The sequence below is a fragment of the Protopterus annectens genome, chromosome 9.part0 (assembly GCF_019279795.1).
Source record: "Protopterus annectens isolate FY-2018-M chromosome 9.part0, PAN1.0, whole genome shotgun sequence".
NCBI classification, from domain to species: Eukaryota; Metazoa; Chordata; order Ceratodontiformes; family Protopteridae; genus Protopterus; species Protopterus annectens.
In genome coordinates this window covers 946,966,923-946,994,535 of record NC_056743.1, presented here as the reverse complement: position 1 = coordinate 946,994,535, position 27,613 = coordinate 946,966,923, and positions in this window count along the sequence as shown.

Sequence of the window (27,613 nt, the reverse complement as noted above, 5' to 3'; positions counted from 1 at the left end):
TGTTCTCTTATCAGACCCATAATCTAGTACAATGATTCATATGGGATGTACCATACCTGACACCTGCAGCGGTTAGGAAGACCTCAAAGGTACCTCACCAAGAGGATAAAGGGTGTCAAATATATGTCATATGCTGCCTGGCTGTAGACACCCCAGCTGAATGCAGTCACAGACTGCCTACACAGAGGCATTGTATGTCTGTTGTACAAGGCCATGTCCAACACAGGAGTAATGGACATGCTCCACCCCAGGAAATCAAAGCCATTGGAGCTGTGAGAGTGACAGATGTCAACCTCAACACATAATGAAATAGGATGTGCTGGAGGGACAGATACATAACCCAGAGGCTCCCCACACCCTGGAACAGGATCCCACTCCATGTTAGGCAGAGCCCCTCACTGACACCCCTCAACAGGAATATTGCCAAGTGGATGGATGATCATAGATGTACACTGGGGGTCTTTACTGTATCACGTCCAGACAGAGGCACAGTAAAGAAAATCATAAATGGCCATAATATTCACATAGCAAGGGGCGGCGAAATACACACACACTCTGGATAGGCTTACTAATGCCCTAGGGTGGATAGCCTAGTATGAACCTATGAACTTATGAAGATACAAATTGTACAGGACACTAAGGATAATTACAAGGCTTACTAAACTGATGGTAGGAACCATGTTGGGAATTCACAGATATGCTCCGAATCACACAGATATTACAAACAACATATCAAACACACACACATATTGCCAACATACAACCTGACAGGTGCAGTGCAAACCCCCCCCCAGAATGCAAAATAACTATCCCAGCAGACTGCTGGCCCCCTGACATTGCAGATGCTGAGGTAACAGCCATCATCTACAAAGCAAAACACACAGCAGCAAAGGTATGAGATGGTGTCCTGGGCTGAGGCCAACATGGACTCCAAGAAGAATGGAATGCCAAATCACACTACTGCTCAATGTCAGCCTTACCACAGGATATGTACCCAAAGAGCAGTGTACAACAACAGTGGTCCTTCACAACAAAGGTGTTGCCTGAATGGATACTGCAAACTACCACCCCAGGATCCTGATAAGCATGTACCGCAGACATAAAGCTATTGGGGACCTACTGACACTGGACCCTACCCAGTGTGGCTGTCGTAAGTGCAGATCCTGCCCCTAAACATGTTTGACCCATTTGAAACAGTCATTAAGGTCATCAATGAGGGCAATGTGGTCCACACAGCATAGCTGGACTGTGCAAATGCTTCCAGACAATACCCTACGTGTTCAGTATGGATATGTTCACCAGCTTAAATATAAACCCTTATGTTAGTAGAGGGGTTGCAAACCAGACCAAGGACAGAACTGACATGGTCAGACATGCTGCATCCATGTCAGACTACAAACCAGATATAAGTGGCATCCCACAAGGCTTGGTCCTGGGACCTCCCCCGTTCCGTATATATGTCCCATAGGTACAGGCCAACATGGAAGGACTGTGACTGAACATGTATGGAGAGGAGTACAAACTGCCCACCACATCTGACCCCCAGCTGACACAAGCAACCCACAAAAGGGCCACATAGAAACAGACAACTGGTGCCATAGCCATGTCAGCAAGCTAATTGCAGAAATGTGTATGGACAACCATCATGGATATACAGTAAGTGCCCACCAACTACCACATAGGTGTTAACCCATTACGTACCTAACATGTAATGAGAGACCTGGGGACACAAGGTGATAGATATCCTGCTTTGGACAAACATGTGGCTGTAGTGTTCACAGAAACATACCATATATCCACCCAATCATGAAGGTTGTCAGATCTAGATAAGGGGAGGTCATTGTGGCTCTGCAGTCATCCTTCATCAGCGTCACAATTGACTACAACAGCCCCTGTGGGATGTACCTCAGCAGACACCTCCATCAACTGTAAAGTCCACAACAGTAACTCACCAGGAGTAGCAAAGAGCATGAACAGATGCCATGTGTTGCCTGATTAAACAAACTGCAGCTCCACACACTGCCATACTGCCCACCCAGAGGCAAGCTGTGCCTGATGTATGAAGCCATGTCCAAGCTGGAATCAATGAACATGCTGCACCTTGTACAATCTGAATGGCAGTGAGCTATGCACATGAGAGACCTGAACCCCAGCACTGACATACATAGGACAAGCTGTACTGAATGATCCATAACACAGAAGCCACCCCCACTCTTGAGTAAACTCCCAGTACAGGTTAGCCAGAGAGTCACCCATTGACACCCCTCAAGAGGAATCTTGATGAGTGGATGGGAGATGGTAGGCTTACCCTGGGTATCACTATGTCACAGGTAGACGGAGGCACAGTATACTAACCATGACATATGTCATGGCAAACTCCAGTTACAATGTGTGTTGAAGGACAAACACACTCTCTGACTAGCATCAGAAATGGCCTAATGCACATCGCTAGTGTTTGCCAATGTCCACCTATGTTGTGGAATACACTACCAATGTTGGACAAGCCTGGTGTAGGTAGTCCATATCTGAACACAATGCAACATGGTCATATGTGCACAACTGGCCCCTACACAGTCTGTTGTGCTCACTATGAAGATGTCAAGCAGTGATAGGACTAAAGCCCAGGATACTGTCCACCACAGTGAAAGTACTGAACCAGTACACTATACGGTACTACAGTGTTAGGTCATTATGAAAGGATGTTGACAACTGTATGCAAAGTATCCCATGCAATCCCTGCAGGCACAGTATAATCCCTGTTGTGGTCAGACATGAAGCAGTTGGCCAGTAAGTACACAACATGACACCCAACACACAACCATACACGTGAGATATTGTTGAAGTTCACACTCACCCAAATATGTGGTGGACTGCAGAGTTCAACATATGGAAAGCTCACACTGGGCATGCTCGTACACTTTGATAAATGAGGCATATGTCAGACAACATGCCATGGAAAGGCTGAACTGGGCATGCTCACACACTTAGGCCATATCTCCGTTTAGCAGTTGGCCACACATATCTGGTATTTGTACATGTCATTCCAGGAACCAACCACAACACAGCAATCTGCCCAGTGCACACAGTAAATGACTACAGAGACATAAGTGATATAGTGGATCGCCCTCATATTCAAACATCTTCCACAGATACACAAGTTGTTCATAGGAACAGGGAATGCTATGGCAATAAAGACCTGCAAACAGTCTAACAGCAACAAATATTGTGCATCTGACAATTAAACATATGGGTGTAGAGGTCAATACTAGGCTATTTGCCCTAGGGAATGACAGCTTAGCCAGAGTGTGCTTGGCATCTGCATCCCCAGTACAGTAGGCTACTGTGCCACTGTAAAGTAGGTCACATAAGGCAACATGTGAGGCTAGTGTGCTGTGCCTCTGTCAAGCAGGGACACAGTGGAGATCCCAGGGTTTGAATGTGCTAAGCCACATCCATGTTGTTGGTGTGTGCTGGAAGAGGGTTGCTGAGGACCTCTAACAGTAAGTGGGCATCAATAACAGACTGAGGGGAGCCCTATCTGCATTGTCTGGACAATTCCACTGTCAACACTGTGTTGTGATGATTATGTGGGATTGAAGTGTCATGCCGGTATTGTTCAGAGATGTCCTCCCTCTGTGGGCTACAGCTCTGCAATGTATTAGCTCACTCTGTCTGTTGGACGGCTCATATATGGCTGGTGTACACCTGACAGGTGTCCTGTTGTGGAGCAGTCATGGGTATATGTGGGATAGCATGATCAATACAAACCTTACACATGCTCACAGAATGCAATTGTCAAGGATTATGCAGAGTGGCCAGTATAGTCCCCAGCATGGGTCCTTTGAAGTCGCCCACCCCAGTCTTCACAAGTGTAGAGTCTGCTTGTGCTAAATACAGTTTGTTTGCAGTGACAACCTTGCCCGGGGGTGGGGATGGGATATGGATGTCCAAGGAAAGGTGGGTATGGTCAGATATCAACAATGGTGGTCTACCTCTGGTGTGGAACAGTGAGTACCCATGTTGCAGATGGACAGGTGCAATATGTATTCCCCCATGTGGCTGTGGTGAGTGGTTCTGCCATAGCACATGGACCCACAAATTTTAGTGGCTGTAGGGTAATGTTGTAGAGGCCTGAGTAGTTCCCACACAGAATATGCCTGTACCTGATGTTAACAACTGGAATGGTGTATGTGAACACCTGCATATCTCGGCACTGTTCCCAGGGAAGCAAAGTGTGTGTCCTGGATGTGGGAGTGGTGTTCTGGACTGGTTGTGTTGTGTGTTACAGGTCCTGTGGTCATGAAGCATGGTATAGAACATAACCTGCCAGTGCGATGTGCATATCAGACCTTGAAGTAGGTGGCTGCAAATGCATATATATGCTATCCCCCATCTGACAGGTAGTACTAGATGTACATACCTCTGTAGAAATAAAGATGTTAGCATCCTATAAATACTGCAGGTGCAGAGCAGATGCCCTGTAATTCAGATAGCGCACTCTGCTCATGAGTCTCCCTCAAGTGCCATAATATAGTTAGGTAGGAGTTTGAACCATGCAAATGCTCAGTGTGTGTGTGTGTGGGTGAGTGGGGTTGTTGTGTGTGCAAGTCTGTGTGATGGAAGTGTCCCTTTTGGCAACTGGGAAAACACTCTACAGGATACACATTTCCCTTTCTAAGCACTGATGATGTCAGCACCCTATAAGTACAGCAGGAGAAGGGAAACCTCCCAGTAATGCGAATAGTGCGCTCCGCTAATGCTTCGGTCATGAGTGTCATAACATAGTTAAGTAGGGTTTTGAATCCTGCAACTGCCCAGTGTGTGTGGAGGGGGATTAGTGTGTGTGCAAGTCTGTGTGAGGGAAATGTCCCTTTTGGCAACTGGGAAAACACTCTACAGGATGCACATTCCCCTTTCTAAGCACTGATGATGTCAGCACCCTATAAGTACAGCAGGAGAAAGGAAACCTCCCAGTAATGCAAATAGTGCACTCTGCTTGTGTTTGTCATGAGTATCATAACATAGTTAGGTAGGGGTTTGAATCCTGCGACTGCCCAGTGTGTGTGGAGAGGGGTTAGTGTGTGTGTAAGTCTGTGTGAGGGAAATGTCCCTTTTGGCAACTGGGAAAACACTATACAGGATGCACATTCACCTATCTAAGCACTGATGATGCCAGCACCCTATAAGTACAGCTGGAGAAGGAAAACCTTCCAGTAATCCAAATAGCGCGCTCATCTAATGCAGCTCTCTCAAGTGTCATAATATAATTAGGTAGGGGTTTGAAACCTGCAAGTGGCAAGTGTGTGTGTTTGGATGAGGGTAGTTTGTGTGTCTGCATTTCTGTATGACAGACAAGTGCTTTTTGGCAATCAGGAGAACACACTACATGATGCACATTATCCTTTCCAAACACTGATGATGTCAGCACCCTATAAGTACAGCTGGAGAAGCAAAACCTCCCAGTAATCCGAATAGTGCACTGTGCTAATGCGTCCCTTTCAGGTGTCATAACATAGCTAGGTAGGGGTTTGAAACCTGCAAGTGTGTGTGTTTGGATGAGGGGAGTTTGTGTGTGTACATTTCTGTATGGAAGACATGTGCTTTTTGGCAATCAGGAGAACACACTACATGATGCACATTACCCTTTCCAAACACTGATGATGTCAGCACCCTATAAGTACAGCTGGAGAAGGGAAACGTCTCAATAATCTGAATAGCGCACTCTGCTAATGCGTTTCTTTCAAGTGTCATAACATAGTAAGTTAGGGGGTTGAAACCTGCAAATGGCAAGTGTGTGTGTTTGGATGAGGGGAGTGTGTGTGTGTGCATTTCTGTATGAAAGACAGGTGCTTTTTGGCAATCAGGAGAACACACTACATGATGCACATTACCCTTTCCAAACACTGATGATGTCAGCACCCTATAAGTACAGCCGGAGAAAAGGGACTTCCTAGTAATCCGAATAGTGCGCTTCACTAATGTGTCTCTCTCACGTGTTGGGATCTAGCTAGATAGGGGTATGAATCCTGCAAATGACAAGTGTGTGTGGGGAGGGTAGTAGGGTGTGTGTAATTGCAAGTGTGAGAAAACAGATCCTTTTGCCAAATATTACAATACACCAGATGCTGCATATTCCCCCATTAAACACAGGGGATGTCACCACACTATCAGTACAGCCAAACAGGGCTACTTGCCCAGTAATGCCAATAGTGCGCTCCGCTACTGGGTCTATTACCACTGTCAGAGCACAGATAGGTATGTTTTGGAAACCCACAACTGCCACGTGTGGTTGTGTCACACAATATGACCATGTGTGGGTTGTTGTTCATAATAATGCATGCCATTACCTAAACCAGCAATGGCAATGCACATGATGTATGTGTGTGACACATACACATATATACCTGTGACCTTCAGTAGTTACCATGTCTGACACGTGCCTCAAGTGGATAAATGGTATTCGCAATGCATAACATTATGACTGTGTCCTACTGTGCAGGGCGACGCGTATGTGTCTATACAGTGTGGGTTGTATATGGTATAATATCAACAGCAGGGATACACATCTGGTCTGGGCCTTATAGTCTACATGTAGTCTATGAACAGGTGCTGCATGTTCCCATCTGTTGTGGGAGTGGTAACATGTTGTTCCACTGCAATTCAGTGACTACATGCTGGGAACCTTTCAGCTAGTGTGTTGTAGCTACAGTAATGCTCACGCACAATGTTTGGCTGGATGCAGTCCAGCCATATAAAGACTTTTCTAGAGACTGTCATATTGCCAGTGTTAAGAGGACAGGTGGGTTTCCTGTGTATGGGAGGGTTGTGTGTGCAAGGCTATGAACCAGAAGGCAGTCCAACACACTGTTAGCTGCTCATGGTTAGGCCCTGATGCTTTGTGCTGTGCCAACAACCTGGAGGCGTGTATCTGTGGTGCCTTGAGATACCACCCCCTGTCCATGTGTGTTACATGTGTAAGGGACGACAGGCATGGTATGAGGTATAACCTGGCAGTGATGGGTTGCACCTGTGAGCCATGAATCAGGAATCTGGTACTACACAGATATTGCAGTTCACCGTGCTGAGGACAGTGTCCAGTGCATGCATCTTGCGGTGTCCACTGCCGGTGTTGTGTAGCATCACTGTTAGTGTCCTATCCTGTGTGATACCCAGGGAGGTGGTTATGTAATCGGTGTCCTGCAGCAAAAGGCACTATGTGTGTATCAAGGGGCTTCGACAATATACAATGGCCCATGGGTGTCACGTGCAAGCTGCCCCTCGCAAATCATTGTGGCTTCCCTAGCATGTAAGCACACGTTTACAGCCATTGAATACCCTATGAATTACATTGGAGATTGAGCAGAATGTAGACATAGAACACCCTTCCTACATATTGTGTGGTAGATCCTTGGCCAACCAAGGGGCGGTACCTCTTTGGAAAGCATCACCAACCCTCCATGCAGTGAGACCTTGGAATCCTCCTCTCCATGACGTGCACCAGCTCGAATCAAAACTGAAAGTATTTCAAATGCACGCTACCTCCGCTCAGAAAGCATTTGGAGCTCCACTCCATTCTGACTGGCTGACTAAAGCGCGCTGACGCCATCGGCAGTAAAGCGAAAATAAAGAAGATTTAAAACGAGCATGAAAATAAAGAAAGTTTAAAATGCTACCCCGTCTACATAAGTTGTACTGGAAATCAGTACAATGCGTATGCCTCCGACGCCCCTGCCCACTACTTAAATATACCGAGACCACACTACATTGAAGTACATGGAAATCTCCCCTTACAGAGATTTCCATTTGCACATCCGATATTCTGAACGTTCGCTATTGTCATGTCGGCAATATCAGATTCGATATTGTCGGCTTTCGATAATATAATATAGACCCCCCAGGGGAGCTATCTCAGTGGAAGATTTTATATTATCCTCACATTAGGCATCCATATTTCCCAATTTCCACAAAGTTTCACAAAAGTGTAAGTAGCTAAATGATCCAGGATGTCGAAAAAACGACTGATATTTATTATCACACCAGTTTCTTGACTTCATGTTTTGATACTGAAATTCTACAACACAGTAGAAGGGAAATGTCATATTCCTCATGTTCTTTTCTTCACAACACCTAGATATTAAACAGAGGTTGTATCTCATTTGTTTGTAGGTAATGTGGAAGTAAAAGTTACCACCACTGCATTTATCAAAAACAGAAAATTAATTTCTCTAGTGATCTGGCCAAATTTCTTCTGTTCAGTATGAATACAACCTCTGTATTCCCCAAATACCTCTTTAAGCTTCCTTAAAAGTAGGCCAGGACTAATTAAATTAACCAGGGGCAGGATTCACGAAGGCTTGCACGGAGTGTAAGAGACGTGTAACACTCCATGCAAGCCTCACGATCCAGGAACAACCCAAAACTCCGTGTAAGGGACCAGCTAAAACGTCTCTTACACGGACTGGGCGTGGATATGCTAAATACCTCACTTGCAGCCGAAGGCATGCAAATGAGGTAGAGTAGCGATCCACGAAACAGAAAGCAGCCCGTAAGAGCCGTTTTAGTTGCAAAATGTACTCAATTGACAACTGAGCACGCTTTCTGCAAAATCACAATGGAGCCATGTCAGCTCCAAATAAAGGGTGCATATGTGTCAGGCAGCATGCCAATTGCCAAATATGTGGCCATTGGCAAGGTACCCCGATGCAAATATTAAAAAAATATAAATGTTTAAACGCAGAGCAGCCCCGCGCAAACGGGCTGCACTGTATAAAACATAAAAATGAAGGTTATAAACCCACAAATGTGGGTTTTATGCAATACATGGAATGACAATGGAGGGACCAGGACACCAAAAACAACATGGCCACCGTGCAGTGGTTGCTAAGGGGGGAAGCTGAGTCTAAGACATGTAACTATGCATTAATAGGCAATCTGATGTAAATGAGGGTTAGGATACTGAATCCCACAGTCACATAGCAAATGAGCACATTCTGAGTAGTGTAAGAGATACATAAGGGGGAGGAATAGAGTAGGAGATAGGTGACATCTCAGGGGGGAATGGTAGAAAGAAATGCAGTTCATTGGAGGTCAGTGTTACATGACAGATGACATTAAACTTCGTGTGGTTTACATCCGGTTTTGGATCTTTGGTGTTTAAAATTTCTGCAGTTTGTGGACGTTTATTGGTGCTTACATGACAGATGACAGACACAGATCATGGAAAGAGGAGTGCCACAAGATAAGCATGGGAAAGTCAAGAAATGGAAGGTGTACACTGTTACTTACACCAAAGTTTCTTGCTGCATGCATGTGCCATGAAGCGCGAGTAGGGCAGTGTGCACGCGTGTAAGGCAGACTGAGCATGTGGGAGTGTGTTGGTAGATTTGTAACACTGTTTGCGCTGGTGTGCGCGAGTTTTAACCCAAATAGGCAGATCCTGAACCGTGGAAGCATGTGTGCGCGTGTAAGCCACTGTGAGCATGTTTCTGCTGGTATGCACGCTGCTCCCCCCTGAGGAAACAGAAAGCAACAGAATTAGTAGGAAGCTAGCAGGGAATACTGCTGGAGCTAGCAGGTGAAAACAATTAGAAGCAGGCAATTACACAGGCAGAATAGTAGCCCAGCCCAGCACTTAAAACTCTGCAAACAGCACTGCAGGATGTTTCTCTCAAGAGACACTGCAAGACAGGAGTAAGCTATTAGAAGTGAAAACTGAAAAAGCTGAACTCAGAGCAGAAATGCTAGGGGCTGCCATAGCTGTCATAATGAGACATAGGCGACTTGCTGAGGGTGGTGACAATGCAGATGGTGCCAGACAACCCACAGTGAGGAGACGGAGAAGAATGTATAGGCCCAGGGTCACCTACCATGGGTTACATGAGCTGGAGATAGTACAGCGCTATAGAGTGGACAGAGAGCTCCTGCAGCAAATTGTCGAGCTGTGCAATCCATGCCTCACACACAGAACCAGCAGAGGGGAACCCATCCCAGTGGAAACCAATGTATGTGTTGGCCTAAGAATACTAGCAACAGGTACCTTCCAGAGACCAACTGGTGATATGATGGGGATATCACAGGCATCAGCCTCCAGGGTACTGCACCAGTTCCTGGATGCCATGTCAGCACATGTCGGTGATCATGTATATTTCCCCAATGCCCGTGAGGTATTGGCCAGCAATATGCGTCTCTTCCAGCAAATAACGGAATACCCTGAGGTAGTGGGTGCAATAGACTGCACGCACATACGCATCAAAGCACCAGCTGGTGAGCGGGGTAGGGTCTACATTAACCGCAAGGGCTTCCCCTCCATCAACTGCCAGGTCGTGTGTGATGCCCAGGGCATAATAATAAATGTGTGTGCTGGCTGCCCTGGGAGCTACCATGATTCCCACATCTGGCATTTGACGCAGCTGTACCAGACATTTGCCAATGGGGACATCCCACACAGACACCTAGTGGGGGATGCAGGTTATGCACTGGAGCCGTGGCTGATGACACCCATCAGAAACGCACACACACCTGAACAGGAACGCCATAATGAGGCACACGCACAAACACGGAATGTAATAGAGTGTGTGTTTGGGCTGCTCAAGTCATGGTTCCGGTGTCTGGACACATCTGGTGGAGCCTTGCAGTACTCACCAACTACATGTACCCAAATTGTCATGGTATGTGCTATGCTACATAATATGATCTTGCGAAAACAGCTGCAGCAGGGCCAGCATAGGTCTGGGCCAAACAGCCCCCCACCATTGCCAAGGCCATCACAGGCAGAGCGTGACTCGGAGGAGGAACAACCTGAGCCTGCCGCAGTAGGCAGAAGGAGGCGTGCCCAGTATGCCCTGGCCTTGGCAAAGAGGCAACGCATAGCACATACACTGGCTCAGTAGGAACCCTGGGAATGATACCCTCTCTGACTCACTCAAATAATAACAGGGATGCCTAAAATGACATGACCTGCTCACAAACATGTACAGGGAGTGTAATATGTGCATCCAACAGAGGCAGCCCTGCAGCACCACCTGAGGCATGAATGCCATGTGTTAAGTAATGTAACACCATGTACTATATGCACACTTGAGGACCCTGACTAACATCCACCCTCACCAAGCATGAAGCCACAAAATGACGATGGGATGATCAATTGCAATAATTGGCTGAAGTAATGCAGTCAGTCAAAGGGGAGCCAATGTGTTTTAGCCTGGGAAGACATGCTGAGCATGACATGATGCACCACCTGCTAGGGGTGGTGTGCACCTATCAGTCCAGGCCCCATGGATACTGGCAAAGGCTGTCAGTACCCACAGCGTGCCCTGAATAGGTAAGTCTCAAAACACAAACCCACCTTCATAGGTACCACAAGAGATAGGAACCTAGATGTAATGCTACCCAATGCCAGAAGTCTAAACAGCAAGATGCGTGCAGTGTAAACGCACACAGTAGGGAGAATGTTGATATCTGTCCTGTAATAGAAAACTGAGTCAAGGCTCACATCAGCACCCTAAGACTACCAGGTTACACCTCATACTGTGCTGTACAACCTCAAAACATGGGACAAGCTACAAAAGGAGGGTGACTAGCAATAATTGTCAAGGATAACCACACCCCCATGTTGGTATCACAACAAGAAGCAGCATGAATTAGCCATTGTCAAGTACCAGTGGCTAAAACCGCCTCCCAGTATATAGCCTGCTGCAGACTACTGTCCTAACACCAGGAACTGCACCTGGCCTATATTGGAATACATGAATATATCAAGCCCCCCAAACCACATTATATTGGTTGACTGAAAATACCCAGACATACACTGGGAGCATTATACTAGCACCAACACAGTAGGAGAAAAGTACCCAGAATCCATAAACCAAAACACCCAGGAACAACGTACCACTCCCACAAGAGGGGAAGCATACTGGATGTGATAATCAGCAACATGCGTACTGGATGGCAAGATGAGAAGTGTTTCCCTCACTGGTAAGACCAGACCATAGAGTAATCACACCGGATATACACATCCTGACCACAGTCCCTGGCCAGAAAACCACAGTGAAAAACATGTGTAAAGCATAAGTTGCACCCCTCCAAACTGATGTGGAATCCACTAAAGGCCCTGTGCAGGTGCAGAATATGGGACACACCACAGAACCTGTTATACAGGCATTCCATGAACACAGCCAGGAATGCTTGGATTATGCAATCACAAATAACAACAAGACACAATGCCATACACGCAGGCATCTGGCATGCTGGACTCCAGCCATTACCAAACCATGCAAGAGAATGAGGAAGCTACTACATGATAGAGCAAACATAAAAAGGGAAGTAATCACTGATCAGTAGTATGGCAATAAAATATGTCCACACATACAATCCACTAAGGCCATCTACAACAAGTAGAATCTGTGAATCCTGAGGCAATGTTACACCTGCCCCAAGTACACAGACAACCCTCAACTCCCCCCAATAAATATAAATATATGTGAGAGATGCAACCATTTATCCAAACCGGAGGCTGAGCTCCCCAAACTCAGTACTGTCAAAACTAGTCAGGAGGAGAAGGTAACCACATACACCACAAACCCAGTCCCACATAGACCTATCACAACTGTAAACCAAACACATAAACACAGAAAACATTCCCGGAGGCCCTAATTACAAACACACCACACCAACAGAGGCCTCCAAAGCAGACCCCAAGCAACCACAACCTCCAAACATAGCACATGCAACACATAGTACACAAAGCTTGTGTGCCAAACAGTCACAGGCCAGAAGGAGAAACAACATGCCTGATACAGTTGTAATAGGTGTCTGTATAGGCAGACACACTGCTGTCCCACTCGCCATTCCGAACAAGGGAAAGGGTACAGTAAGCTGCCTGTGGGCTGCTACAATACGCCACATAACACAAGTATGCAGGTCACCCCAAAGCAAGCAGAAATATGGTGCACTCATTGTCCATGCTGGTGTGAATGACCCGAGATGTACCTCCCTGGACTACATGAAAAGAGACATGGATGAGCTCTCTGAGTATGTACTCCAGGCCGGTATGACACTGGCCATTTGCAGCATCCAATCCTCACCAAGAATGATGCCACAATACAAACACAGAATGATCAGCTTTAACAGGTGTCACAATTACAGCTGTCAGTCCAAGAGGATCTAATGTCTGTCCGCTTGAGATGTCATGCCTGACAAGCCATGCTGCTGTTCCAGGGATGGGTTGCACCTGTTACCCCTGGGCGTCTGGATACTGGATAAGGCCTTTGCCACCTCCATAAAGCCGTACATAGGCAAGGCCAAAAAGACTAACCCACCACCCTAGAAAACATAAGTGGTAAGAAACATAAGGGTAATGCTGACCAATGCCAGATGTGTAAACTGCAATATATATGCATGCTCCTGAGGCACTTCCCAGTATGGAGAACATCGATGTCTGTGCAGTGACAGAAACCTGCTGCAAGCCTACTAACAGCACACCAGCACTACCAGGTTATACCTCATATCATGCGTTATGGCCCCAACACCTGGACCAAAACATCAAAGGAGGGGGAGTATCCATATGCAGCACAGACACCCATATGGCCAGGTAACTGACAATGCACGAAGCAGCGAAGACCACCCATGTGCACCTAACTGTAGTCAAAACTGCTGTACAGTCTGTAGCATGCAACAGACCACACGCTCACACACAGGAACCCCACCCAGACATCCTGAAGACACTGAACAGTATGAATGTCCCACCAAATACCAAACAAGGTACTCACAAATTACCACATAGGTGGTAAACCATTATGTATGCAAGGAGTAATCAGGGACCTAGGGACACAAGTCGACAGTAACCTGTCATGTGACACTCACAATGCCAATGTGGCTAGGAAGACTGTCTATATTGGACACCGTATCATGAAAGGATTCACATCTACATCAACAGAGGTCACTGTGCCCCTGTACTGTTCTCTTATCAGACCCATAATCTAGTACAATGACTCATATGGGATGTACCATACCTGACACCTGCAGCGGTTAGGAAGACCTCAAAGGTACCTCACCAAGAGGATAAAGGGTGTCAAATATATGTCATATGCTGCCTGGCTGTAGACACCCCAGCTGAATGCAGTCACAGACTGCCTACACAGAGGCATTGTATGTCTGTTGTACAAGGCCATGTCCAACACAGGAGTAATGGACATGCTCCACCCCAGGAAATCAAAGCCATTGGAGCTGTGAGAGTGACAGATGTCAACCTCAACACATAATGAAATAGGATGTGCTGGAGGGACAGATACATAACCCAGAGGCTCCCACACCCTGGAACAGGATCCCACTCCATGTTAGGCAGAGCCCCTCACTGACACCCCTCAACAGGAATATTGCCAAGTGGATGGATGATCGTAGATGTACACTGGGGGTCTTTACTGTATCACGTCCAGACAGAGGCACAGTAAAGAAAATCATAAATGGCCATAATATTCACATAGCAAGGGGCGGCGAAATACACACACACTCTGGATAGGCTTACTAATGCCCTAGGGTGGATAGCCTAGTATGAACCTATGAACTTATGAAGATACAAATTGTACAGGACACTAAGGATAATTACAAGGCTTACTAAACTGATGGTAGGAACCATGTTGGGAATTCACAGATATGCTCCGAATCACACAGATATTACAAACAACATATCAAACACACACACATATTGCCAACATACAACCTGACAGGTGAAGTGCAAACCCCCAGAATGCAAAATATCTATCCCAGCAGACTGCTGGCCCCCTGACATTGCAGATGCTGAGGTAACAGCCATCATCTACAAAGCAAAACACACAGCAGCAAAGGTATGAGATGGTGTCCTGGGCTGAGGCCAACATGGACTCCAAGAAGAATGGAATGCCAAATCACACTACTGCTCAATGTCAGCCTTACCACAGGATATGTACCCAAAGAGCAGTGTACAACAACAGTGGTCCTTCACAACAAAGGTGTTGCCTGAATGGATACTGCAAACTACCACCCCAGGATCCTGATAAGCATGTACCGCAGACATAAAGCTATCGGGGACCTACTGACACCGGACCCTACCCAGTGTGGCTGTCGTAAGTGCAGATCCTGCCCCTAAACATGTTTGACCCATTTGAAACAGTCATTAAGGTCATCAATGAGGGCAATGTGGTCCACACAGCATAGCTGGACTGTGCAAATGCTTCCAGACAATACCCTACGTGTTCAGTATGGATATGTTCACCAGCTTAAATATAAACCCTTATGTTAGTAGAGGGGTTGCAAACCAGACCAAGGACAGAACTGACATGGTCAGACATGCTGCATCCATGTCAGACTACAAACCAGATATAAGTGGCATCCCACAAGGCTTGGTCCTGGGACCTCCCCGCTGTATATATGTCCCAAAGGTATAGGCCAACATGGAAGGACTGTGACTGAACATGTATGGAGAGGAGTACAAACTGCCCACCACATCTGACCCCCAGCTGACACAAGCAACCCACAAAAGGGCCACATAGAAACAGACAACTGGTGCCATAGCCATGTCAGCAAGCTAATTGCAGAAATGTATGGACAACCACCATGGATATACAGTAAGTGCCCACCAACTACCACATAGGTGTTAACCCATTACGTACCTAACATGTAATGAGAGACCTGGGGACACAAGGTGATAGATATCCTGCTTTGGACAAACATGTGGCTGTAGTGTTCACAGAAACATACCATATATCCACCCAATCATGAAGGTTGTCAGATCTAGATAAGGGGAGGTCATTGTGGCTCTGCAGTCATCCTTCATCAGCCACAATTGACTACAATAGCCCCTGTGGGATGTACCTCAGCAGACACCTCCATCAACTGTAAAGTCCACAACAGTAACTCACCAGGAGTAGCAAAGAGCATGAACAGATGCCATGTGTTGCCTGATTAAACAAACTGCAGCTCCACACACTGCCATACTGCCCACCCAGAGGCAAGCTGTGCCTGATGTATGAAGCCATGTCCAAGCTGGAATCAATGAACATGCTGCACCTTGTACAATCTGAATGGCAGTGAGCTATGCACATGAGAGACCTGAACCCCAGCACTGACATACATAGGACAAGCTGTACTGAATGATCCATAACACAGAAGCCACCCCCACTCTTGAGTAAACTCCCAGTACAGGTTAGCCAGAGAGTCACCCATTGACACCCCTCAAGAGGAATCTTGATGAGTGGATGGGAGATGGTAGGTTTACCCTGGGTATCACTATGTCACAGGTAGACGGAGGCACAGTATACTAACCATGACATATGTCATGGCAAACTCCAGTTACAATGTGTGTGAAGGACAAACACACTCTCTGACTAGCATCAGAAATGGCCTAATGCACATCGCTAGTGTTTGCCAATGTCCACCTATATTGTGGAATACACTACCAATGTTGGACAAGCCTGGTGTAGGTAGTCCATATCTGAACACAATGCAACATGGTCATATGTGCACAACTGGCCCCTACACAGTCTGTTGTGCTCACTATGAAGATGTCAAGCAGTGATAGGACTAAAGCCCAGGATACTGTCCACCACAGTGAAAGTACTGAACCAGTACACTATACGGTACTACAGTGTTAGGTCATTATGAAAGGATGTTGACAACTGTATGCAAAGTATCCCATGCAATCCCTGCAGGCACAGTATAATCCCTGTTGTGGTCAGACATGAAGCAGTTGGCCAGTAAGTACACAACATGACACCCAACACACAACCATACACGTGAGATATTGTTGAAGTTCACACTCACCCAAATATGTGGTGGACTGCAGAGTTCAACATATGGAAAGCTCACACTGGGCATGCTCGTACACTTTGATAAATGAGGCATATGTCAGACAACATGCCATGGAAAGGCTGAACTGGGCATGCTCACACACTTAGGCCATATCTCCGCTTAGCAGTTGGCCACACATATCTGGTATTTGTACATGTCATTCCAGGAACCAACCACAACACAGCAATCAGCCCAGTGCACACAGTAAATGACTACAGAGACATAAGTGATATAGTGTATCGCCTCATATTCAAACATCTTCCACAGATACACAAGTTGTTCATAGGAACAGGGAATGCTATGGCAATAAAGACCTGCAAACAGTCTAACAGCAACAAATATTGTGCATCTGACAATTAAACATATGGGTGTAGAGGTCAATACTAGGCTATTTGCCCTAGGGAATGACAGCTTAGCCAGAGTGTGCTTGGCATCTGCATCCCCAGTACAGTAGGCTACTGTGCCACTGTAAAGTAGGTCACATAAGGCAATGTGAGGTTAGTGTGCTGTGCCTCTGTCAAGCAGGGACACAGTGGAGATCCCAGGGTTTGAATGTGCTAAGCCACATCCATGTTGTTGGTGTGTGCTGGAAGAGGGTTGCTGAGGACCTCTAACAGTAAGTGGGCATCAATAACAGACTGAGGGGAGCCCTATCTGCATTGTCTGGACAATTCCACTGTCAACACTGTGTTGTGATGATTATGTGGGATTGAAGTGTCATGCCGGTATTGTTCAGAGATGTCCTCCCTCTGTGGGCTACAGCTCTGCAATGTATTAGCTCACTCTGTCTGTTGGACGGCTCATATATGGCTGGTGTACACCTGACAGGTGTCCTGTTGTGGAGCAGTCATGGGTATATGTGGGATAGCATGATCAATACAAACCTTACACATGCTCACAGAATGCAATTGTCAAGGATTATGCAGAGTGGCCAGTATAGTCCCCCAGCATGGGTCCTTTGAAGTCGTCCACCCCAGTCTTCACAAGTGTATAGTCTGCTTGTGCTAAATACAGTTTGTTTGCAGTGACAACCTTGCCTGGGGGTGGGGATGGGATATGGATGTCCAAGGAAAGGTGGGTATGGTCAGATATCAACAATGGTGGTCTACCTCTGGTGTGGAACAGTGAGTACCCATGTTGCAGATGGACAGGTGCAATATGTATTCCCCCATGTGGCTGTGGTGAGTGGTTCTGCCATAGCACATGGACCCACAAATTGTAGTGGCTGTAGGGTAATGTTGTAGAGGCCTGAGTAGTTCCCACACAGAATATGCCTGTACCTGATGTTAACAACTGGAATGGTGTATGTGAACACCTGCATATCTCGGCACTGTTCCCAGGGAAGCAAAGTGTGTGTCCTGGATGTGGGAGTGGTGTTCTGGACTGGTTGTGTTGTGTGTTACAGGTCCTGTGGTCATGAAGCATGGTATAGAACATAACCTGTCAGTGTGATGTGCATATCAGACCCTGAAGTAGGTGGCTGCAAATGCATATATATGCTATCCCCCACCTGACAGGTAGTACTAGATGTACATACCTCTGTAGAAATAAAGATGTCAGCATCCTATAAATACTGCAGGTGCAGAGCAGATGCCCTGTAATTCAGATAGCGCACTCTGCTCATGCGTCTCCCTCAAGTGCCATAATATAGTTAGGTAGGAGTTTGAACCATGCAAATGCTCAGTGTGTGTGTGTGTGGGTGAGTGGGGTTGTTGTGTGTGCAAGTCTGTGTGATGGAAGTGTCCCTTTTGGCAACTTGGAAAACACTCTACAGGATACACATTTCCCTTTCTAAGCACTGATGATGTCAGCACCCTATAAGTACAGCAGGAGAAGGAAACCTCCCAGTAATGCGAATAGTGCGCTCCGCTAATGCTTCGGTCATGAGTGTCATAACATAGTTAGGTAGGGTTTTGAATCCTGCAACTGCCCAGTGTGTGTGGAGGGGGATTAGTGTGTGTGCAAGTCTGTGTGAGGGAAATGTCCCTTTTGGCAACTGGGAAAACACTCTACAGGATGCACATTCCCCTTTCTAAGCACTGATGATGTCAGCACCCTATAAGTACAGCAGGAGAAAGGAAACCTCCCAGTAATGCAAATAGTGCACTCTGCTAATGTGTCTGTCATGAGTATCATAACATAGTTAGATAGGGGTTTGAATCCTGCGACTGCCCAGTGCGTGTGGAGAGGGGTTAGTGTGTGTGTAAGTCTGTGTGAGGGAAATGTCCCTTTTGGCAACTGGGAAAACACTATACAGGATGCACATTCACCTATCTAAGCACTGATGATGCCAGCACCCTATAAGTACAGCTGGAGAAGGGAAACCTCCCAGTAATCCAAATAGCGCGCTCTGCTAATGCAGCTCTCTCAAGTGTCATAATATAATTAGGTAGGGGTTTGAAACCTGTAAGTGGCAAGTGTGTGTGTTTGGATGAGGGTAGTTTGTGTGTCTGCATTTCTGTATGACAGACAAGTGCTTTTTGGCAATCAGGAGAACACACTACATGATGCACATTATCCTTTCCAAACACTGATGATGTCAGCACCCTATAAGTACAGCTGGAGAAGCAAAACCTCCCAGTAATCCGAATAGTGCACTGTGCTAATGCGTCTCTTTCAGGTGTCATAACATAGCTAGGTAGGGGTTTGAAACCTGCAAGTGTGTGTGTTTGGATGGGGGGAGTTTGTGTGTGTACATTTCTGTATGGAAGACATGTGCTTTTTGGCAATCAGGAGAACACACTACATGATGCACATTACCCTTTCCAAACACTGATGATGTCAGCACCCTATAAGTACAGCTGGAGAAGGGAAACATCTCAATAATCTGAATAGCGCACTCTGCTAATGCGTTTCTTTCAAGTGTCATAACATAGTTAGGTAGGGGTTTGAAACCTGCAAATGGCAAGTGTGTGTGTTTGGATGAGGGGAGTGTGTGTGTGTGCATTTCTGTATGAAAGACATGTGCTTTTTGGCAATCAGGAGAACACACTACATGATGCACATTACCCTTTCCAAACACTGATGATGTCAGCACCCTATAAGTACAGCCGGAGAAAAGGGACTGCCTAGTAATCCGAATAGTGCGCTTCGCTAATGTGTCTCTCTCATGTGTTGTGATCTAGCTAGATAGGAGTATGAATCCTGCAAATGACAAGTGTGTGTGGGGAGGGTAGTAGGGTGTGTATAATTGCAAGTGTGAGAAAACAGATCCTTTTGCCAAATATTACAATACACCAGATGCTGCATATTCCCCCAGTAAACACAGGGGATGTCACCACACTATCAGTACAGCCAAACAGGGCTACTTGCCCAGTAATGCCAATAGTGCGCTCCGCTACTGGGTCTATTACCACTGTCAGAGCACAGATAGGTATGTTTTGGAAACCCACAACTGCCACGTGTGGTTGTGTCACACAATATGACCATGTGTGGGTTGTTGTTCATAATAATGCATGCCATTGCCTAAACCAGCAATGGCAATGCACACATGATGTATGTGTGTGACACATACACATATATACCTGTGACCTTCAGTAGTTACCATGTCTGACACGTGCCTCAAGTGGATAAATGGTATTCGCAATGCATAACATTATGACTGTGTCCTACTGTGCAGGGGGCGCACGCGGTATGTGTCTATACAGTGTGGGTTGTATATGGTATAATATCAACAGCAGGGGATACACATCTGGTCTGGGCCTTATAGTCAACATGTAGTCGATGGAGAGGTGCTGCATGTTCCCACCTGTTGTGGGAGTGGTAACATGTTGTTCCACTGCAATTCAGTGACTACATGCTGGGAACCTTTCAGCTAGTGTGTTGTAGCTACAGTAATGCTCACGCACAATGTTTGGCTGGATGCAGTCCAGCCATATAAAGACATTTCTAGAGACTGTCATATTGCCAGTGTTGTTAGGGGGGACAGGTGGGTTTCCTGTGTATGGGAGGGTTGTGTGTGCCAGGCTATGAACCAGAAGGCAGTCCAACACACTGTTAGCTGCTCATGGATAGGCCCTGATGCTTTGTGCTGTGCCAACAACCTGGAGGTGTGTGTATCTGTGGTGCCTTGAGATACCACCCCCTGTCCATGTGTGTTACATGTGTAGGGGATGACAGGCATGGTATGAGGTATAACCTGGCAGTGATGGGTTGCACCTGTGAGCCATGAATCAGGAATCTGGTACTACACAGATATTGCAGTTCACCGTGCTGAGGACAGTGTCCAGTGCATGCATCTTGCGGTGTCCACTGCCGGTGTTGTGTAGCATCACTGTTAGTGCCCTATCCTGTGTGATACCCGCGGAGGTGGTTATGTAATCGGTGTCCTGCAGCAAAAGGCACTATGTGTGTATCAAGGGGCTTCGCCAATATACAATGGCCCATGGGTGTCACGTGCAAGCTGCCCCTCGCAAATCATTGTGGCTTCCCTAGCATGTAAGCACACATTTACAGCCATTGGATACCCTATGAATTACATTGGAGATTGAGCAGAATGTAGACATAGAACACCCTTCCTACATATTGTGGTAGCATACCTGGTTCGGGTATGATGGCAACCAAGATCAGGCTCATACTGGCCCATGCAACATGCTGAGAGATCCCTTCTGTGTTCCCTATCATGTAGTCCAGGGAGGTATGTCTCAGGTCATCCATAGTGGCATGGACAATGACTGAGTCATATGTGTCCATGCCTCTGACTGACCTGTATGCATGTGTTTTGTGGTGGACCATAGTGCCCCACGGGCATATCACTGTGACCTTCACCATGTACAGCCTGTTGAGTGGGACCCCACTGCAGCAGCCAAGAGAGGTACCTGGCACATCTGTAGCAGGTGTGTTGTGTAGCCCTACAGGCTGTGAGTGTGTGGCACATGGGATGTGTGGCATGTGCTCTGTTCCAACGTAACGTATGCATGTGTGCCAGCTGTGGAGGTGTGTGATGCTCAGGCAGGATGCTATTCTGAGTCTCCAAGTATGCCCCAGTGTGTTCGGATTGCTGTCAGTGCGGGTCTATGTCAGACTGGTATTGTAGTCACTGTAGTATGTCATGCCACCTGACAGGGTATGGCAGTACTGGGTTCAGAGTGCTCAGTCCCCAGATTGGCTATGTGGTGGCATCCCACACATGTGTTGTACGTTCCTGGCCAGGGGAGAGGGTTGACTGCATACATGTGGCAGCTGTGACATTGCCACATGACTCACATAAACCACAACTGGACCATAGAGGTGATTCTCAGGTTACCTTTGCACATGCTACCATAGTAGTGTGGTTGCCATGGTGATTACCAACACATAGGGCCAATGGGGAACAACATACTGAAGGTGAGTATGTGTGGGTGTACTGCTACTGATTTCATAGCACTGGCATATATGACTGCACACGTGGGTAAATGCCAGGTAAGTCATGTGCAATGTGTCACAGGCAACGTACGTGCGAACAGGACAGACACTGACGTTCTGTCATGTGGAAACTTGACATACGTATAGTACGCTATGCAGATGTCACTAGGAGTCCACAGAACCTCTGTAACTCTGCATTCCAGGTGGAAGCAGTGTTCCAGGGAACCCCAAGCAAACATGCATGCAAACAAAGCTACAGTAAGCAGGGTTGGAAGTAGTCCATTGTACAACAAAGAATGGGTAACACGTACAGTAGGTAACAGTGCAAATATGTAGGCACTATCAACATGTACCCAGGAATGCACAGTTCAGATATCGATGGTAGAACTGATATTATGTCATAGTTAATTGTGATTTGTATTACATTGGTACTGCACACATATCAACATGCGCAAACATCCACATTGCATAGTCATTCTGGGCAACATGCCACCATTACTGTACATGTCCATCATTGCGTATCACTACTTGCATTAGCTTCTCCCCTGTGCTACCTATGTATGTGGCTATCTGTTGACATCCTTACCACCGGTATGCAATAATGTGCAGCTGTTACACTATGGTACTTACTATGGGTGTAGATAACAATTCAGGACAGTCATACAGTTACTGCATCAGGCATGCTGGGATATACACACAGTCATATCAGCACACTGTACTGTTGCCAACATGATACTAGTAATACACTTCTATGTAGTCACCCTATGCATCAGCAATGTGTTTACCTGTTCCTGCACTGATGTCGGAGATTGCAGGAGGTGGCACAGTTTCATCATATGCACAGGGTGTGAATTAGGTATGCCTGAGTCTGCCACTGATACCACCAATTGACATATGTGTGTATGTGTGTTGGTGAGGGACACCAGTACAGGGTGGGGCACTGTTGGTGCAGTGTGTGTGTGTATGTGGTAGCCCTAGGTGTTACGATTTCGCATGTGTGTATGCATGCACACAGTTCCACCTCATGGCTGCCATATACTGGAGTTTGTGGACAGCCACAGACTGCACATGGTAGGTCATACAGATCAGTGTCTGTGGGCACAGACACGGTACCTGTGCCTGGCAGGGGTGCTACAGACTGTATCTGGTACTAAGCCAGACTGGGTACTGTCATCAGAAGCGGGTGTGTGTTGACTGGACACAGGTCCCTGTTGGGACTGTCCAGAGCCGCGTGCATGTGGTCTCCTGGGGCGTTCCGATGACAGCACAGACCCAGCATTGCTGGGGCTGCTGCTGGCACTACGGGAGCGTCCGCAGGCCTGTTGTCGTCTGTGCCGACTGCCAGCTGCTGCTGGCAAATGGCCACGTCGACACCGCAACCGTCCACCATTGCCCTGGCTCATGGACATGTGGTTGTGGAACTGCTGTAATATGTCCCCACAACGTCTGTCGATGACATTGGTGAAATTACGGATAGCATCCGTGATGTCACGCATACTGTCAGTCATGGCTGTGCGACATGCTCTCAGCTCCCTCAGACCCTGTCTTGTTTACCTTTCCATACGCGACTGTGCCTGCATGACAGCCCGAAACATAGCTGAGGTTGACAGACCTCTTTGGGCACGTCTGCCAGAGGCAGTACTCCCATGGATGCTCCCACAAGAACCCATGGGCAACTGTCTGTGTGGTACCATTGCAGGACCCTGCCCATGGCTGCTGTGTGGGGAAGCATGTGCCACAGATACTACATTACCCTGGTCAATTCCCACTGTATCCTGTCCATCACCTAGGGACAATGGTGACATAGGATGTACTGGCAGGATGACTGTGCACAATGATGGGGTTGACAGCTCTGTACTGTCAATTGGCTGACCAATGACGGACCCTGACACACCTTCCTGTGCCATTACACAGATATCATCATTATCAGTACCTGTGGCACCAGATTCAGGTTCCCTGCTGCAGGACACCAGAGCAGCACCAGAACCTGTGGGAGGAAGACAGGAAACACAGTTTACAATGTCTACACAATGTTACCAGTGATGCACTAATGCACACATGCACACATGCACACATTCACACATGGACACAGGCACACATGCACACATGCACATGTGGACACAGGCACACATGCACATGTGGACAAGTGCACATGTGGACATGTGTACACATGGACACATGCACACATGCACACATGGACACAGGCACACATGCACACATGCATACGTGCACACATGCACACATGCACACGTGGACACAGGCACACATGCACACATGTACATGTGGACACAGACACGCATGCACACATGCACACATGCACACGTGGACACAGGCACACATGCACACATGCACACGTGGACACAGGCACACATACACACATGCACACATGCACACCCCGCAGTATACGCACAGAGTACTACTGAGTTACACTAGTATTACTAGCACTATCAGGACTATTATAAGTATTGTTAAAACACACTCACCAGCATGGATGGGCTGCCTTGCTGTAACACCGGAGGGACCTGCAGAAATGAGGGGATTAATGTCAGTGGGCACAACTGTGCCATTGATACTGCATATGATACCGTGCAGTAGTACACCAGTTGCCTTTCACATGTCAGCTGCTGATATTGGCAATATCACACCTGCACAATTACATACTATGTTGACAGCTACATACCACGGACATACCTTACACATGCATAAACTAACAGTGTACAGAACAGTCAAGTGTAGATATGGCATATTACCTGCACGCTCCATGTCGTGTTGCTGTGTGGATCCAGCCTCCATCATAATGCAGGTGTGTTGCTGTGGATGTTCCTGGGCTGGAGCCACAACACTTAATAGTAGCCCCTCCAGTCTGGTGAGGGGGGGATGAGTGGCCACCCCACCTCCTGTGGAGACCTGTTGCCTGTGGATATCCGACGCACGCTGACGGACATTTCTGATTAAATCACTGCGGTGATGTCGTACCTGCTCATATGTCCTATTATGTGTGCCAATGTCATTTACCCTACGGACAAGGTCTTGCCACAGTGCAGCTCTCTCCTGCTGATTCTGGCTGGTGCGGGAAAACAGTATGTCATAATCCCGCACCAGGCTCTAGTGTATCTCTTCATCTTCTGCAGCAGAGTAGGCAGGATTTCGCTGACGCGCCATGTACCTGGAAGAGAACACAAACAGGATATCAGCAGACTATGTCAGCAATATATGGCACACATACTATACATGATACTCAACTGTAGTGACATAATACTACTCCCATATGTAGCACATGTGTGTCTCTTGGTGGATAGACAAGTACATGGCCAGATATCAGTGCTCAGCCAACACCTGTGCAACAATACCTGCCACATTCCATACAACATAGTAGCATGCCCCATCGGTCAGCACACTGAGACAGGTCCAATGCACAACCTCACTCTGGGGGTTCATATCAAGGTACTGTATGTGAAACGCCATCCACTAGTGTGATCTGGACACAAATTACTCGGCCTGGATATACATATCCCACCACCACCACCACCAGCACAGTAGACTACTTTGATATATATGTGATTAGACAGATATTCACTTGTTAGGACTGACATGGTATCCATGCAGCCCACTGGGCCAGTGGAAGCCACAACCCACACTGCTGACCCCTTTGCGAATGCTTCCCACGGACATCCCAAAGAATGTATGGAACATGCACACACATTTCTAACCCAGACCCTATGCACAAAGGTTAAGCATCCTGTCTGGTGGACCCCAGCCAAAGGCAGATTGCATAACAATAGAAGGAGGCTACTGCAGGACAGAGCAGATTCACATAAAGGGAAGGCATCTGTGGTCAGCACTGGTAATAAGCTATGGTCTCTCATAACAACATCCACGGCTTACTCTGGGAGGGAAATGGTCACGAACACTATAGATAACCATAAGGCCTTCTTCAGTTATGTTAGACATATGGACCAAATGCCTCAGATATGCTCTGAGTTACTACACACCTACTTAACATTCACTGAACACACAGATATTGGCAACATTCTGGCAGACAGGTTCAGTGCATGTATCCCCCCTCCTTCTCCCCCACACTTAGAAATACTTATCACAGCTGAATGTAACCTCCCTATCATCTCAGATGTCCAGGTGAGGGTCGCCCTCAGCAAAGCAGAACACACAGCATCAATGTGACCTGATGGTATCCCTGGATGTGTGCTACGTGAACTCCAAGAGGAGATACAACCACATATAAGACTGATATTTAACCTTGGCTGTACTATGGGATATGTACCTGAACACTGGCATACAGCAACAGTGGTCCCACTCCACTAAGGAGGCACCTCTACTGACCCTGGGAGCTACCGCCCCATAAGCTTAACCAGCCTGGTCTGCAAAGCTATGGAATGATTCATTATGGGATGCATATACAGCGATATTGGGTACCTGCAGACACTTTATCCCACCCAGTTTGCCTTTGTGATGGGCTGATCCTGCCTTTTGAACCTGGTTGACCTTTCCAAACAGTCACTACAGCCATTGATGAGGGCAACACAGTCCATACAGCCTACCTGGACTTGCCTAAGGCCTTCAACACAGTACTCCACTCAGGCATCATAGACAAGCTCATTAGCTTACATGGTACTACATATGTCACATGTTGGGTTGCACACTGGTTGACATACAGAATCCATAATATCGATATTGCGGGAGCCATGTCAGACTCAATGCCAGTCACATGTGGTATCCCACAGGGCTCTGTCCTAGGACCCCTCTTGTTTGGCATTTACTTCTCAGATGTGAAAGCAAACATGTGTGGGTTGTGGCTGACAAAGTTCCCAGATGACTGCGAACTAAGCGCCATAGTCGTTACACCAGCTGACACACATCCTACAGACAGGCCTCACTGAAATGGACAACTGGTGCCAGGATCATGGCCTAACACTGAATGACATGTAATGTATAGTCATCCCCTTTGGGTGAAACTACGTGCACACAACTTATCACATGGACATACCTATAGATACAGACCAATGACACATATGGAGGGTTCACAGTATGTAGACTATTAACTTGTTACTTTACATTACCTGTGTTTGTCGCAGCTGGTTGCATTACCGTTACTATAGCTTCCTGCTGCTGCTAGCCCAGCTTGGTACTGACACTGCTGACAGCTTCAACTTAGTTTGTGTAACGTGTGTTTTTGTTTGTGTTCTTATTTTCTTTTTTTCTTTTCTTTTTTTTTCTCTCTCTCTCTCTGTCTGCCTCCAGACAGTGCAATGAAAGTATTGCATGTGTGGAGTGGGAGTACAGGATGCTTTGTAGGTATCTGCATAAGTCCATGTGATGGCCTCTGCACCAATTGTAAGCCAGCATTTGCTAATTGCATTCAGCCAGTTGTGTACTGATTGCAGTTCTCACTGTGATTTCAGGACAGTGCTATAAAAGGGTATGTGAGATAGGC